We start from the raw sequence: 16,305 nt of genomic DNA on the forward strand, positions 1-16,305 counted from the left end.
ACACACTTTTAGTGCTCATTAGTGTTGGCTCAGAACTCTTCATCTAAGAGATATGAAAACATTGATAATCTTCTTTTGTCAGTGCATAGTTATTTTAGCAAATGATTGTAGACTCCTTTATGAAAAATTCAAGTGATTCTTTATTATATATACTTGTATTGGAATTGCAGGCTCTTTCCTCAGTAGAAAGGCAGTCTAACTAATAGGGTCAGGGTCTCTGAACTTACTTGCCTCTGGAAAATGGGCAAGGGAGAGCAGCAGCTCCAGCCTCTGCTTCGTATCTCCTAGTATATGATTACCATTATGTAAATTTGCAATATTCTAATTGACTAACACTCTGTCTTGCCCCAAGTGACACCATGATCTATTAGCCATCACATTAAATAGCTATAATTTCCACTCTTCCTTGATATCTTTTGTGGTAATTGCATCTACCTTGCCCCTGACAGTTAAGTAATGCCATCTAGTCTCTCTGTGCAATGTCACACACAGTTCTAGACAGCATCTCCCATCTCCCCCAGGCTATCATCTTGACATCTCCAGGCTATCTTGATAGCCATCAACTTGCTTCCCAAAGGTGTTAGTGCTCCTCCAGTGTTCTTAATAATCTAAGAAGTGGTTTTCCTCTGGGTTCTTCTAAAGAAACTCAAGCAGTGCATTCTCAGGTCTAAAGAATAAATCCATGACCACATCCCCACCTTCTTAAGCCTTCAAAACCCTTCTCCAAAACATGTCACCATAGTTCTAGCATCCACATGTAATTTATTTTAGGCCCCTGCCATATCCAATCTTAAAGAAGCAAGGTGAGCTGATGTCAAGTGCCACGGTCAGAATATTAAATCACAGGTCACAAATGAACGGCTTTTGTCAAGTGATTCTTATTTATTTGGTTTTAATCTTCTTCGATTTCCAGTCTAACAGCCCCAAGATCTGTTCAAATGCTCGTTTCTTCCATTAATGCCAGCAGATATTAGCCAATTTTTATATTTCCTGTGTCATTAATACTATTTCTTCCTAGATAAGACTGCACTTCTCACTTAAACTTTGTTGAGACTTGACTCTGGATATTGTCCTGGGGCAATGAAAAATGTCATGGTTGGATCTTAAAGTGGGCAAGATTCACCCGCTTCAGCTGAGGTTACTACATGATACCTAAGCGTGGGGAGATTGCCCTGCTCTTGCTTGGGAAAAGGGACTGTACCTGCACACAGCTCAGTTTCAAATAATTGGGGAATATGGGAGTCTCAGGTTCCCACATCTGAGGTTTTGACAGTTTCCTTTTTCAGAGCTCTATCTTTGTCATGGTAGCCACTTAAAGCTGAGGATTCTTTTTCTTTTGTATCACTTCCAATGTTATAGTTGGGTCCTGGGTCTGAGTTTCAGTGGTGCTCTATGACTACAAAGGAAGAAATTCTCCTTTGAAACCTGTAGAAGCTTTGTGGCATTCACAGCCTGCCTTAAATTGGCGATGGTTTGCTCTGGGAGGAAATTTTTCTTTCTTCGTGGTCTTCAATACCAAAATACTTAAATGTTCATGGAAGACTCAGTAGAAAGGATGAGGCTCAGTGTGAAGAAGACTCACTGTTCAGTGAGTGTGAACATGGGAGCTGTAACACATGTGGAGTTACCCAATCAGCATCTAGAAGGAGCCCAGAGTCTCTTCTGTTTTGAAAGGAGGAAGACTGAAAGGATTTACAGATACGGAGACTGGTTTTGTGAAAGCTTTAGGAAGGTAAGGTGAAAGTTAACTGTCGGGGTGGTGAGTGTGGGATATGAACTATGGAAAACAATCATGGATGATTAAAGGTGCCGATTGGGCTTCCCGGGTGATGCTAATGATAAAGAATCCGCCTGCCAATGCAGGGGAGGTAAGAGACATGGATTCAGCCCCTGGGTTGAAAAAATCCCCTGGAGGACAGTGTGGCAACCCAATCCAGTGTTCCTGCATGGAGAATCCCATGGAGAGAGGAGCCTGGTGGGCTACAGTCCAAAGGGTTGCAAAGAGTCAGACAACTGAATCAACTTAGCACACATGCAAAGGTACTGATTGTTGAAAACCATTTAAAATTTATCATATTCTGGCTCGATATCAGAAAAACAAATAACCCAATCAAAAAATGGGCAGAAGAAAAAGAAAAAAAAATACGCAGAAGACCTAAACAGACATCTCTATAAAGAAAACTATCTTTATACAGATGGGCAATAAGCACATGAAAAGATGCTCAACATCACTCATTATTAGAGAAATGCAAATCAAAACTACAATAAGGTGTTATCTCACACCAGTCAGAATGGCCATCATCAAAAAGTCTGCAAACAATAGATGCTGGAGAGGATGTGGAGAAAACGGAAGCCCCCGCACTGCTGCTGCTACTGCTAAGTCGCTTCAGTGGTGTCCGACTCTGTGCGACCCCATAGACGGCAGCCCACCAGGCTCCGCATTCCCTGGGATTCGCCAGGCAAGAACACTGGAGTGGGTTACCATTTCCTCCTCCAATGCATGAAAGTGAAAAGTGAAAGTGAAGTCGCTTAGTCATGTCTGACTCTTAGCGACCCCCATGGACTGCAGCCCATCAGGCTCCTCTGCCCATGAGATTTTCCAGGCAAGAGTACTGGAGTGGGTTGCCATTGCCTTTTCCAGCCTCCTGCACAGTTAGTGGGAAAGTTAGTTGACAAAGCCACTATGGAGAGCAGTGTGAGATTACTTTCAAAAGAAGAAATAAAACGTCTATATCACCCAGCAAACCCACTACTGGGCAAATACTCTGTAAAACACACACCCACACACACACACACACACACACTATTGAAAAAGACACATGTACCCTAATGTCCATTGCAGCACCATTTACAAGAGCCAGGATAGGGAAGCAACCTAGATGTCCATCAGCAGATGAATGGACAAAGAAGATGTGCTACATATATCTAATGGAATATTCACTGAGCCATAAAAATGAGTGAATTTGAGTCAATTGTAGTGAGGTGGATAAACCTAGAGCTTGTTATACAAAGTGAAGTCAGAAAGAGAAAAAACAAATATCTATATTAACACACACATACACACACATATATATATATGTGGAATCTAAACAAACAGTACTGATGAACCTATTTGCAGGGAAGGAATGGAGATGCAGAAGGAGATAACAAAGTTGTGGATAATGAGGGAAGGAGAGGGTAGGCCGTACTGAGAAAGTAGCTCTGACATATATATATACTATCATGAGTAAAACAGAGAGCTAGTGGGAAGCTGGTGTGTAACAGGGAGCCCAGCCTGGCGCTCTGGGACAACCTAATGGGGTGGGGTGGGAGGGGAGAGGGAGCCTTACAGGGAAGGACACACACACACACATATATATGTATATACATGCATATATAATTATGGCGGATTTGCGTTGTTGTAGGGCAGAAACCAACACAACATTGTAAAACAATTATCCTCCAATTAAAAAATAAATTAAAAAACATCAGATTCTTGACATTAATTCCCTTTAAGAATCTCTGCCAGTGTGATCATATCCATCTGTGCTAGCTTGGAAATTATGAGACAATATTAATAGTGAGTCCAGTAACAAAAATATTAATAGAGGTACATGTTTTTGATTCATATCTTGGAAGGTGGCTGATGAGCGCAAGTGTTAAGGAAGGCACTGCAGAGACAATGAGTCAATTTTCCATGTCTTGCCTCATTTCACAATTTTGGAAAAAATCAGGGAAAACTAGAGGGAATGAGTCACTGGGTCACCAGAACACTAAAAGAAGGACTATCAGATACTGGTTACGAAACTGCAGATTGATGGTGAAGTTGAGAAACAGATTCACCAACACAAAACAGAGATAGTGTTTATAATAGGAGTTTAAACTGGATGTGCTTATTGTCTCAGAAATGTATCTAAGCCTTCACAACTAAAAAGAAAAGGCAATATGGACTTTGAACAATAAAGTAAACTAACAGATGGCTTTACTTTACTCCTTAACTGATCCATTCATATTTTTTAAACAGTGATCATCAAGGGAATTTAATGAAGTAGGGGTTTCCCCAAGTGTGTGTTATTAGCTAGAGTTTCCTCTCACGTCTTCACAGTGTCTCCAAGGAATTTAGGAGAGGTCCAAGGAGTAAAAGATGATGTAGAAATTGATGTGCCCATAAGCAGCGGGGGTTGCGAGTCACAGTCCTTTGATGGCACACGGCAGCAACGTGTGATGACGGGTGTTCTTTTGTGACCTCATCATCTGTCACCAGGAGCTTGGACATGAATACTGCTTTCCGTTGAAAAGCAAAATGGAGGTGAAAACCCTACCACATCAACCTACGGTGGGTTGATAGAGAGGCAGCAGCGAAAGTTATATGCCACACACTGTTCACGGGGCTAGGAGATAAAATGTACAGTGACTGACATTAAAGAAAAAAAAAAAAAAAACAGGTTATAATTTCTTTATTGGACTTTGTAAGGGGCTAACGTGTGGTGACCAAAGCACACTGACTGTCTGAAGAGGCCAGCCTATTTATCACCTGGTTTGAAAGGCCTTATAAAGCTTCCAAGGAATCTCTAAACGTGCCCAATGAAAATGCCAACACTTGAATTCCTGCTCCTTCAGAAACACGCAAGCCAATCAGTGTGCATCAAGGGAGGAAGGTAGCAGCATGAATGACTTCAGACTTTCTATTTCTCTTTTTCTGTTGCACTTCTCTCCATTCTAAAACTGGAAGATGGGAGAGGTAGGCAGGAAAATTCAAAAATACATATTTTAAGATGAAATTTTTAAATTAGTCTGGGACTTTTTCAAACATGAAGTTAAACACTAAGGAGACTGGCACAAAGTATTATCAGGCCAAACACCAAGCCTACAGAGACTACCTGAGCACAGTGTTTGGAGAAATGTGATACCGTTGGCCTTCACATTTGGTTAGATGCAAAACTTGGTTAAAATCTTAAAATAAGTACCTAGGGGGCTGGGAGATTGCAAATACAGGGTCCATTTCTGAACACTAAAATCTTCCACAATTCTGATGAAATAGCAAGAGTAAAAAGGTTTTTTAAAAAGCCTGTAGAAGGCAGAAAGAAATACAATTTATTTTGTGGCTACTTCAAATAAATAGTTCAAATTTGTATTCTATATTAACTCAAGTAATGAAGCTTTGAATTTTAATTGAGTCAAAAAAAGGATCTCATATATATGTGTGTGTATGTATACACACACACACACACACACACACTTCCCTGGTGGCTCTGTGGTAAAGAATCCACCTGCCAATGCAGGAGATGCAGGTTCAATCCCTGGGTTGGGAAGATCTCCTGGAGAAGGAAAGGACAACTCACTCCAGTATTCTGGCCTGGAAAGTCCCATGGACAGAGGAGCTTGGTGGGCTACAACCCTTGGGATCGCAAAAGAAAGAATCAGACATGACTTAGTGACTATACAGCATATATATACATACATACATACATATATATATACACATATATTTATATCTGAAGCAATATTCTTGGTCATATTTCTTTACTATGTGAAAGATTTGGAGATTATATACTTGATAGTATGCAGTGGAAATTGGGAAGAACTTGCAATATTTTTACTTTTCAAATTTAAGAATAAAAAGGAGAAGATATTTAGGAAGAAGGGGCAAACTGGATCAGATGAGTGCCTTTTGTATGATGTAGTCCCCAGCAGCAGCAGCAGTCCCCAGTTGCAAAATGGAATACGTGGTGGTCCAAGAGGCACTGAAGAAGCAACACACGGCGATTACACTAGAGGAAAGGCAAAGCAATGGGAGTCTAGGCTCCCTGGAAAACAGATTACCAGCAGATGCACACTTTCATCAAGTTCTGCAGAGAACGCAGAATACATGTGCAGAAATATGCTGCATTTGTTCCTGCTTCACGTGGCCATCACCTTCCACTAAATATCTGTATGTTTGCCCACTTATATTTGGAGTTTATGCTGGCCTTTAATTGTTAGTACATTACTGTCTCTTCTGGCCAATTTTCTTCCTTCAAAAATAGTACATAATCTTTCAGTCTTCTACCTAAAGAGCATACTCTAAGAAAAGCCAGAGCAGAAAGCAATAGACGATCAACCCTGCTTTGATGTATTTCGCATGTGCCCGTGGGCATGGCTCTTTTTCATCTGCTTCTGTCATATGTTGTTTACTCAGTTAGTTTTACTTTTGATTTAGGAAACCAAAGGGAAACATGAACGTAAACGGCTCAGGGAAAGATGAGGCAACCTGGGAGTAACTTAGCGCTGGCACCTGAATCCCATATCAAACCCACAGCAGGGGCTGAGCCTGAGCGGTTGAGACATCACCTAAGCACCAGAACTGAGTTTCGTCAGGCGCACCCTTATGGGAGTGTTCTTCAAATTCCATTTGAAAGGCAAGGGCTGAGCCGGGAATTCTGTGCTCTCTGAAAGGCATCTACTTAGAGCTGTGTAAATACGTGTGCCATCCATAGCCTTTGGAGGATTCAAAGAGCCACAGTTTTGTGACCTAGCACCAAATTAAAACATACTAGAGAGCATGGCACATAGTCAGTTTGGGTTAGTGGGGTTCTTTGATAGCCAGAAACTGGAACATAAGGGGAAAAAAAGGACACCATAGATGTCTAAACATCTTAAAAATTATTATTTGATATTTGATTCTCAGAATTACTGTGCTTTTTCTGTATCATGCTATTTCTTCTGAGTCAGAAAAAGCAGGGTCCAGTTTGGTGCTTTTTCTCTCTCCTTCAAGTTTTGACACATTCTTGGTTAAATTAGCATGTGTCTTAACATGAAACCATGGACAAGTCCCGGGTCTGGTCTTTTGTTTTTTTTTTTTTTTTTTTTCTTTCAACATGACTCTTTTTTCTTTTTTTTTTTTTTTTTTAATTTTATTTTATTTTTAAACTTTACATAACTGTATTAGATTTGCCAAATATCAAAATGAATCCGCCACAGGTATACATGTGTTCCTGAAGTAAAAGCCTGACTCAGTAGTTAATGGGCGGAAATGCGAAGAGGTAGAAACAGAGTAGCTACTGGGCTGGGAAACCAGTAACAACTAGGCCATCCTTCCGCCACACGGCGGAATCCTCAAACTCGCAGCTCCCGGAAACATGCAGAGGCCGGACACACGCTCCTAAATCGTTTTTACAGGAAGCTGACCCCTTTCAGGTGAAAACTGCTGACCGCAAGAACATAGACTGTTTGAAACCAGAAAGTTGATGATGCTTGAAAGTTCCCCTTGATGCCAACCAATCTGAGAATGCCCATGAGCTCAACAGGCCTTGCTCTTTGAAAACCCTAAGACTTCTCACCACCCCCTCCGGGGAGTTACATAGCCTTGAGCGCAGTAGCCGGCTGGGGCCCCTCCTGCTTGGCCAAGCAATAAAGCTCTTCTTTCCCACTTCACCTAAAGGTGTCTCCACATTTCTTTTGGCACTGGTGAGTAGAGTCCTAGTTTCAGCAACAACACTTTTTTTTTCCCTACAATCTTTCACGTATAATATCCATTTTCTAAATGTATTCATTTTGATCTTTCCATGTAATTATTTTTATTATATTAATAATCTAGCTGTATTGTTTTTCAATGTATTGCCTTTATAAGAAAAGAGAAACATCGATTCTTAAACTCACTACAGAAGAATCAAATAGAATTGACCAGTTAACAATGGAAAGAGTGACATAAAAATCCGACAGTAATATGCAAGTTAAAAAACTTTAAAACACATTAGTTAAGATTTGGCATGTTAAATTAAAATCAAAAGTAAATTATTCTGTTCTTTCTTAGGAATACATCTCAACTGTACTCTCAATGATTTTTAGAGAGTGGCATGTAATATTATACAAGAAAATATTTATAGTGAGCTTATGTAAATAAATGTTGATGTTATTGCATATGATGCTTATAAGCTGAAATAAATTTTATAGTCATATAATATATCTAGTTACCTGTGGCATTTTATAGGTGAAAATCATACATTCTTATCTGTTGACACCTAAAAAAATGTCTAGTTAGATAGCTGCACAGTAATACATACAAATTTGTTTTTGAAGAAAAATAAAATATTGAAGTCTGTGACAATCATTATTAACTCTGAAAGTTACATGATTTATCAACAGCATTTGATTTACACATACATTTCCAAGTTTTTCTTTCTGTATTATTGATATTGCTTAATCATTTGCATCAAGATAAATGAAAGAGGTTCAAACATGATATGGATATCAAAGCTCCATTTAAAATATAAATAAACTCTAACAGATCAGAGGTCATTGCCAATGTCTTTTTTTTTCCTAGGTTCTTCAACTTCAATTTAGACATTTCCAAGTTTCTAAATCTTTCCGTTTATCTTTACCAACTCTTAAAAAAAACTTTAAACTTGCTAAGAAATGAGAATAGGAATGGAACTTTAGAACTAAATGCAATATATGTTACATAGTGATTTAAAAAAATCTTTGTAGGATATATATGAGCTAGAAAGTGCTAAGTATATTTCTATACATCCTTTTTCTTGTTTAAAATAAATGTGGTTTTCAAACAGTTGCCATTGTGTGTCTATGATTGTGATAATATAAAATGTGAAAATTGAACTGAATCAAAGGTAACAAGAAAAAACGCCAAAGAATTCATCCAAATTATCTTTTTCCTAAAAGTGATTTTCTTTCAAGTCATGTAACAATAAAATGACTTTTAAAATTATGTTAAGAAGCCACATACTAAAAAAAGAGACATTAGCCGCCATAGTAACTCTTCTGTGTGTATTTTATTTAACAGCACAACGTATCATAAAAGAGGGAACCGTAAGTTTGCATACATCCAGAAAAGAAGAAACTCCATGTAGTTTTATGCTTGATTTTTATTGACTCCTCGGCTGTGACTATTAATCTTTCCAGTGTGTAGAGAAAAGAGGAGCCGTCAGGGTCAAGCTTCTGGTGAGTGGAAGCCCGAGTGTAGCTGACGGCGCACCCTCCTTCCCGCGCCCTTGCTTTCCTGTTCTCCCCATCGGCACCGGCAACAATTAAGCGAAAACGGTTTGTACTTTATCTATTTAATGTAAGCCTCAAGTCTCCGCTTCCTACCAGACAGTGATGTCTACATGGTGAGTGGACATTCCATAATCCTCACTCAGCGGCGAGTTAGGGTCACCAACTTAAGTAACACGTTGCCTTCTAAGGGCATCACTTCAGAAATTTCCTCTTGGGTCTCTGTTAAAGGTCAAGTTTCTAACCTCTCTACTGGAATATTCCCCTCAGCATACAAGAATGGAGTTATGGCTGCAGTCTTTAAATAAATAAATAAAATAAAAACTCCTCTTTTGATTTCCCATTTTTCTTACCCCTTTACAGATACAATCTCTGCAAAGGTTTCCAAAGGCAAGCATCTCTTTGCAAGCCCTGGGCTCACATGTTATCATGGCCCCTCCAGGATTTCGTTCTTGCCCTTCCACCTGTTTCTATGGATCCAGCAGCGGCTGCAGCTGTGTCGCTCAGTGGGCAGTCCTGAGCCTGTTCTTCAGGGAGCACTCGTAATAGGGACCAGCCCTGGGCTGGCTGGCTGCTGAACCGGGAAAGAAAGTGAGCCTCAAACGCGGGCTGCCTTGAGCTCTGCTAATTCGTTCTCTTTCGGCTGACTCACGGAGGCATCCCTAGCCCATGCCTGCCCGGGTCTCCTGATGCTTCCCGAACGATACGGACGGAGGCCAGGGATACAGGCCAACCTCTGCTCTTTGGATGGACTTGTCTGGGAGCCTGTCTGCTCATTTTCTGAAGATACATGTGCACTCGAGCATTTTTTTGTCTATATGAGCAGCCTCAAATGATCTACACTTTTTTGACTTTTTCTTCTCTTATTTCATATACAGTCTACTATAGCACTCTTTATTCCTTCAGATAAACTCCTGTCCCAAATTTTTATCTCAGGCTCTGTTTTCAGGGGAACCAGGAAATGTCATCTCTATATCTTTCTCTCCTCACCCACTGTGTTTTGTTTTGTTTTGTTTTTAAATACATTTTCCTTAATTCTGCCCCTCTCCCTCGAAAATAATGCAAGTTCCCTTAGGAAAACATTATTATTTTTTTTTCTTTTTAGTGAGAAACATAGCAAGCTCTAATATGTTAAGTGAATGAATAAAAGTAAGTAACAGATCTCAGTATATCTTTAGTGTACTAAATATGTAGATACTATTTTTTTTTTCCTAAAACAAGATCTGACATACTATGCAGGATACTGAAGTCTTGGCAATAAAAGAAATATTCTGCTACTGAAAACTGAACATTGGAAATAAATTACAGAAAACCAATACACATGCTTTTGTCTCACTTCAGTGATTCACTGTTTTTAACCCTTTTAGTAAATATAGCTTTACTCCAAGTTAACAAGCTCTTGTTCTTCAATTCTAAAACGGATATAGACGGCATCATTATTTCAATGTTCTTTTCCCCTACTTGTAATGACATATCAAAATGACTACTAAACATTTATAAATACAGAATAAAATAAACCTGATTTCAATATTACCCTTCCTTTAAATAATGTCTGTACAGGCCTTGTATTTTCACAAATATCCAAAATAAGTCAAACATTTTGAGACCACATTTATGTGATTTGGACATACACTTATTTTATGAGTATAATATTGCTAGCTATTAGATTATCTTTATTTTCCTTCAAGTAATGCTGCAAATATTCCCTAATAAAATTTTAACTTTAAAATTTGATATCCACTATAAAATTAGATATAAGATTTTCAAATCTTATATCTAATTTAAAAGGTTTTTTAAAATATCACATCCATTTATAATACTATAAACTTGTGGATGAGTAAGTTTTCCCAGTACTATCAAAAATAGTGGGTAAGACAATTTTTATTATTCTTTGCAAATAGAAAAAAACTTAATAAATTTCCAGTATTTTAACTTATACTTTATTGTTTACCAGTAATGAAGCTGAATGTTAATATTCTATTTTCTGTTAATTTCTTGCCAATATAGCCTCAACCTGTTTTCATGTGATTCTAACTCTTAACAACCCAAGAGGTACTGGCTATTAATCATCTTCATTTGACTGCTTGGAAAACTGATAGAAGAAAGTTATTCAGGGTCATGCAGCTGAACACAAATTTGAACTCAGGCACTTTAGCTCTGGAGCCCACATTCCTAGCCACTATGTCAAGCTGTCTTCCTCTATGTCTAAGGTTCATCTCCTATTTTTTCTTTGATTCTTTATGTTCTTTTCTATTTATTGTTAAATTGATAGATTTAACAATAAAGATCACTCTTAAAAAGACAAACATTTTAGGACAAGTAAAAATCTTGTATCTATAACTATAATATTTGATATTTTCCCTCAAGAGAAATAAGGTAAGATCTTGTAAGAGCTAGTCAAATTTTGTTTCTTTTCTGGAAGTTTTCTCCAATTTTGCCATTTCCCCTTTTTTTGCCACTGTTTTAGACCCCAGTAATCATTTCTAATCAATCTCTCTACATTCTGCAATTCACAGTATTCTGGAGTCTGTTCAGGATTTTGCATAATCAATTTTTTTTCCCAAAGAGACAATTCCACTTTTAAATCCTGATTTCTCTAAGTAAATAGGACCACATATGTTATGCTTAAATTGTGATAATTGTTGGTGGTGTTTTTTTAAAGGTATAAACAAAGACTGCAAAGTTCACTCTCCAGAGAAAAATTAATTTTTGATGGTTTTAGTAGTCTTTAAAATTGAAAAGATCAAATCAGGTTGTATCCAAGTAGCCACTCTGATTGAATCCTCGTTGCTGGGCTATACTGTGTTCAACTTGCTGTTACTTAAAGCCAGGGTATATATGAGCATGGGTAGTTGAAGCTTATATAATTTTGCCGATTAAAAAAAAGACATAAATACAAAGTTAGGTGCTAAATCAATACTTATTAGCAGAAGAAAATAAATCTCATCAAATTAAGAGAGGCTTGGAGATACAGATTTCTTTCTTTTCAGAACTTGAGAAATTTTTGGGAAAAAAGAAAAAAAGTTCTACATTGACATATTTCTGGAGAATAACCTGGTATCCCCTCCTAGCCTGGAACACTAGTCACAGCAGAAAGAGCTCTCACAGTGGTCCCAGAAGTAAGCAACCATGAACCAAAATTTTTATCAGTTTTCACAGCATATTTTCTTCTGTTTAAAGCTAATATTAAAATTCTTTGAGTTCCTCAAATAGGTTTTCCAATCTTGACTCTAGATCATTGCATATATTGCTTCTATGCATCATTTCCCCATATCACCCTAAAATTTCTTGTCATATCATCTGATCACAAATGAAATATCTCTTAACCAGAGATCTTCCCTGATCTCTCTGCTTTTTATACTTAGCAAACACACTTTCCATAAGTTTGCTTAACTCTCAAAGTTTGCCTTTTTGAAATTAAAAAATTACAAAATTCATGGCTAAGTCATTTGTGATTATTCTTTGGATATAGTTTTCCCCTGATGCGTGGTAAGCTCACTGTAGAATCCTCAGATTCTAGCACATTGTCTTGCACATAGAGGAGTCTGAATTAGTGTTTTGAAATTAGTAAGTAGCCATAATTAAGTAGAAAGCCCTTCGTAGGTCTGCAATAGTTTATTCAATTCCTACACCTTTATCTAGCCTGATTCTCTGGGCATTGTTACTCCTTGTGTTCTGCCCAGCAATTGTAATGAAAGGCATTTATAACATACTATAATTCTCTCTCCCAGCACTCAAGGAGGGATGCGCCATTTAGTTAGAAAACTCAAAGGAGTCTATATACTTCTCTGCTTGTGCTGGCACCATTATTTAAATCTGGGAGATGATGATGTCCACCGTTATGACTGGAAAGAGAAAATATGGGCAGAAGTTTCGCAGAAGCATGGACTATGCAATGGCAAAATCAGATCACTTACTATGAAGGATCTTTCTAATTCAATCTCATTGTTTGATTTGAATTTTTCTTATACTTTGAGCACATGACACAGGTGTCCTCTAAGTCAAATATATGTATATTTTCATCCATTTTGCTTTATACACACTGCTACTCCTCTTCATTAACATTGATAATTGAGAACTGATATACATATTGCAAGGCTTTCCTTAAAGTACTTTGAAGTCTAATGAGGAGATTAAACTATCTAGAAAATGTATGTATCTAATAACTCGTTAAAAGTAATGGTACTACGATCTTTCCTAATGACCTTTATGCCATTAAACAAGAAGTAGCATTCATCAAGGCTGTCTAGTCACCAGAGGAGTAGTAATTCACAACAGAACAAACTCTGAATTTACAGAGAATTATAATTCTTTGTTGTGCTAAATGGAGTGCGTCATTAACCACAATGAACCTTAACAGAAAATGAAGCAGAATCAAGACTGAGTAATGGATAAACCAGGAGAGTATGACTTCCATCCTGAATAATTAATCAACAGAGGCCTGATGCGAAGTTTGAGAAGTACATGAAATGAAGTAAATGATTTGTAATTGATGTTAGCTTGGTTGTACACCATGTGTATCTGTTTTTTACGTGTGTTTATACAAATGCACACATATATGTTAACGACTCATTTATAGTTAAGACTCAAATTAACAAAGAAATCTCTTTAATACTTCAATTATTAATATTTTGTGTTGCAGTACTTTTCTACGCTATATTCATGGATGGACAAAACACTTTGAGAATGTGTAAATATTTCTAACTATGAGAAGACAACTCGACTACAAGAAAATACCAACTATAAGAAAATCTTACAAAACTAATAAATTGCAATTAGAATTTAGAAACAAAAAAAAAAATGAAAGCAAAATACTTAATTTTTCACTCAGTGCGAATAACAAGTATTGGCATCTAATGGGCTTCCCTGGTGGCTCAGTGTCTGCCTGCAATGCAGGAGACGAGGGTTTTATCCCTGGGTTGGGAAGATCCCCTGGAGAAGGAAATGGCAACCACTCCAGTATTCCTGCCTGGAAAGTCCCATGGACAGAGGAGCCTGGTGGGCTACAGTCCATGGGGTCTCAAAGAGTTGGACACAACTGAGCAACTTCACTTTCACTTTCTTTCAAAGCTTCCCAGGTGGCGCTAGTGGTAAAGAATCCTCCTGCCAATGCAGGAGACATAAGAGATGCAGGTTCTATCCCTGGGTCAGGAGATCCCTGGAGGACAGCATGGCAGCCCACTCCAGTATTGCTTGGAGAATCCATGGACAGAGGAGCCTGACGGGCTGTGGTCCATAGTGTTGAGAGTCAGACACGACTGAAGTGACTTAGCTCATGCCCACACCCAGGTACTCAATATGCAGATATTGAATGGGTAAATTCTAGAAATGAAAATTAAGTAGGGCATGTCTATAAAATTCAAAGTAATAAGAAACTGAATCAAATCAAATTTTATCAGAAAATCAACACTGATGACTAAAAGTTATGAGCACAAAATATATCCTGTATTAATTCAGAAACTGAGAGTGCTATGTGCAAAATGATACAATCAGATGCAAATTCAGATTCTGTTTCCTCTGCACAAGGCACTTAGGAAGCTTTTTTGAAACTTATGCATGCAAATCTTATTTTGAACCTTACTTCCAGGTCTTCTGTTTGTAAATGTGGTCATGTATTTTAATCATTCAGTATATCAGTCTCTATGTCTTTGATTAATGAGAATAATACCTTCCTCATAGCTAATCCTTTATAAAAAAAAAAAACAGTGAATTTAGATGTAGGCCTGAATCACAGCTCTTCTTTTTATTAATCTTGTATATATATATATATTTTTTTAATGGCAACTTTGTTGAGATAAAATTAACATGTAAAACTCACCCTTTCATACTCTATAATTCAGCATGGTTTAATTTATTTACAGATTTGTTCATCCATTACTGTTACTGGTGTTATTCCTTCCCCCATGCCAAACATTGGAAGCCACTGAATGTGTGTGTGTGTGTGTGTGTGTGCACGTGTGTGCTCAGTCATGTCTGTTTCTTTGTGGTACTATGAGCTGGGGTCCTCCAGGCTCTTCTGTTCCTAGGATTTTCCAGGAGAGAACCCTGGAGTGGGTTGCCATGCCCTCCTCCAGGGGATCTTCCCGACCCAGGGATCAAACCCACATCTTCCGTATGTCAAGAATTGGCAGGCAGATTCTTTATCACTGTGCCACCTGCCAATATCTAATTCCAGAACATTTTCATCAGTCCCAAACGAAACTCCAAACCAGCCAACAGACACCCCCCAATTTCTCCCTTTCAGGAAAACACATACACTTCTTATCTCTTGCTTTTTTTTGTCCATTTTTGTGAATTTTTTAAGGATTTTATAAATATAGAATGTCATCTGCAAATGAAACAATTTATTTTTTTTCTTATCTGAATACCCTTTATTTCCTTGCCTAATTTCTTTAAATAGACCCTCCTGTGCAGTATTCAATAGAAGCGGTAAGAACAGACATCATTGTCTTGTTCCTGATCTAGACAAACAGCAGTCTTCTTGCATTATGATGTTAGTTCTTTCCTCATAGGTGTCTTTTTTCATGTTAATGAGATTCTGCAGCCCCAGTTTGCTGAATGTCATTATTATCAAAGGGTGTTGAATTTTGTTAGATACTTTCTCTGTGCTTATTAAGTTGATCTTTCTAGAGAACTAACTTTTAGTTTAATTCCCTCTGTTATTTTTGTATGTTCTCACTCTAATCCATATAATTTCCTTCTTTTCACTTCTTTGGGTTTCATTTAATATTTTTCCTAGTTTCTACTTTTTAATATTTTTTTCCTATTTTTAGCAGTTATAGATTCCCCCATAAACACTATTTATGTGCATTCCATATGTTTTGGTATATTGTATTTAAGTTTTAATTCACCTCTAAGTATGTTTTCATTTTCCCCCTTATTTATTCTTGATATTTCCATTATTTAGGTATGTGTTGTTTTATTTTCACATAGTTTTACATTTCCCATATTTTCTTTTACATTTCACAAATTTCTTTCGGCTATTGATTTCTAATTCAGTTCCATTGTGGTGGGAAAATATATGTTCTGTGAAGTCTATCCTTTTAAATGTATTGAGGATTGTCTGATGGCCAAATATACAGTATATCCTGAAGAGTGTTCTATGTGTGCTTGAAAACAAAATAGTTTCCAGTTGTTGGCAGAGAGTTCTAGAGATAATTCCCAGCTATATCTGGTTTGTCCTTCACTACTGGCTCAGCAGTAAACAATCCCCCCTCCAATGCAGGAGATGAGAAGGCGAGTTTGATCCCTGGTTTAAGAAGATCCCCTGGAGAAAGAAATGGCAGCCTACTTCAGTATTCTAGCCTGGAAAATTCCATACATCAGAAGCCTGACAGG

At 37.7% G+C, this 16,305-nt stretch overlaps 1 long non-coding RNA gene across 1 annotated transcript; it reads left to right on the forward strand.

The window, feature by feature from the left end:
• The first annotated feature begins 1,626 nt into the window (after nucleotides 1-1,626).
• Nucleotides 1,627-10,544, forward strand: LOC129627360 (uncharacterized). Its single transcript, XR_008702581.1, has 3 exons — nucleotides 1,627-1,732; nucleotides 8,878-9,015; nucleotides 9,331-10,544. It is a non-coding gene; the product is annotated as an uncharacterized LOC129627360 (long non-coding RNA).
• Nucleotides 10,545-16,305: the final 5,761 nt, after the last annotated feature.

This window comes from Bubalus kerabau, chromosome 14 (assembly GCF_029407905.1).
Source record: "Bubalus kerabau isolate K-KA32 ecotype Philippines breed swamp buffalo chromosome 14, PCC_UOA_SB_1v2, whole genome shotgun sequence".
In the NCBI taxonomy this organism is placed as follows: Eukaryota; Metazoa; Chordata; class Mammalia; order Artiodactyla; family Bovidae; genus Bubalus; species Bubalus kerabau.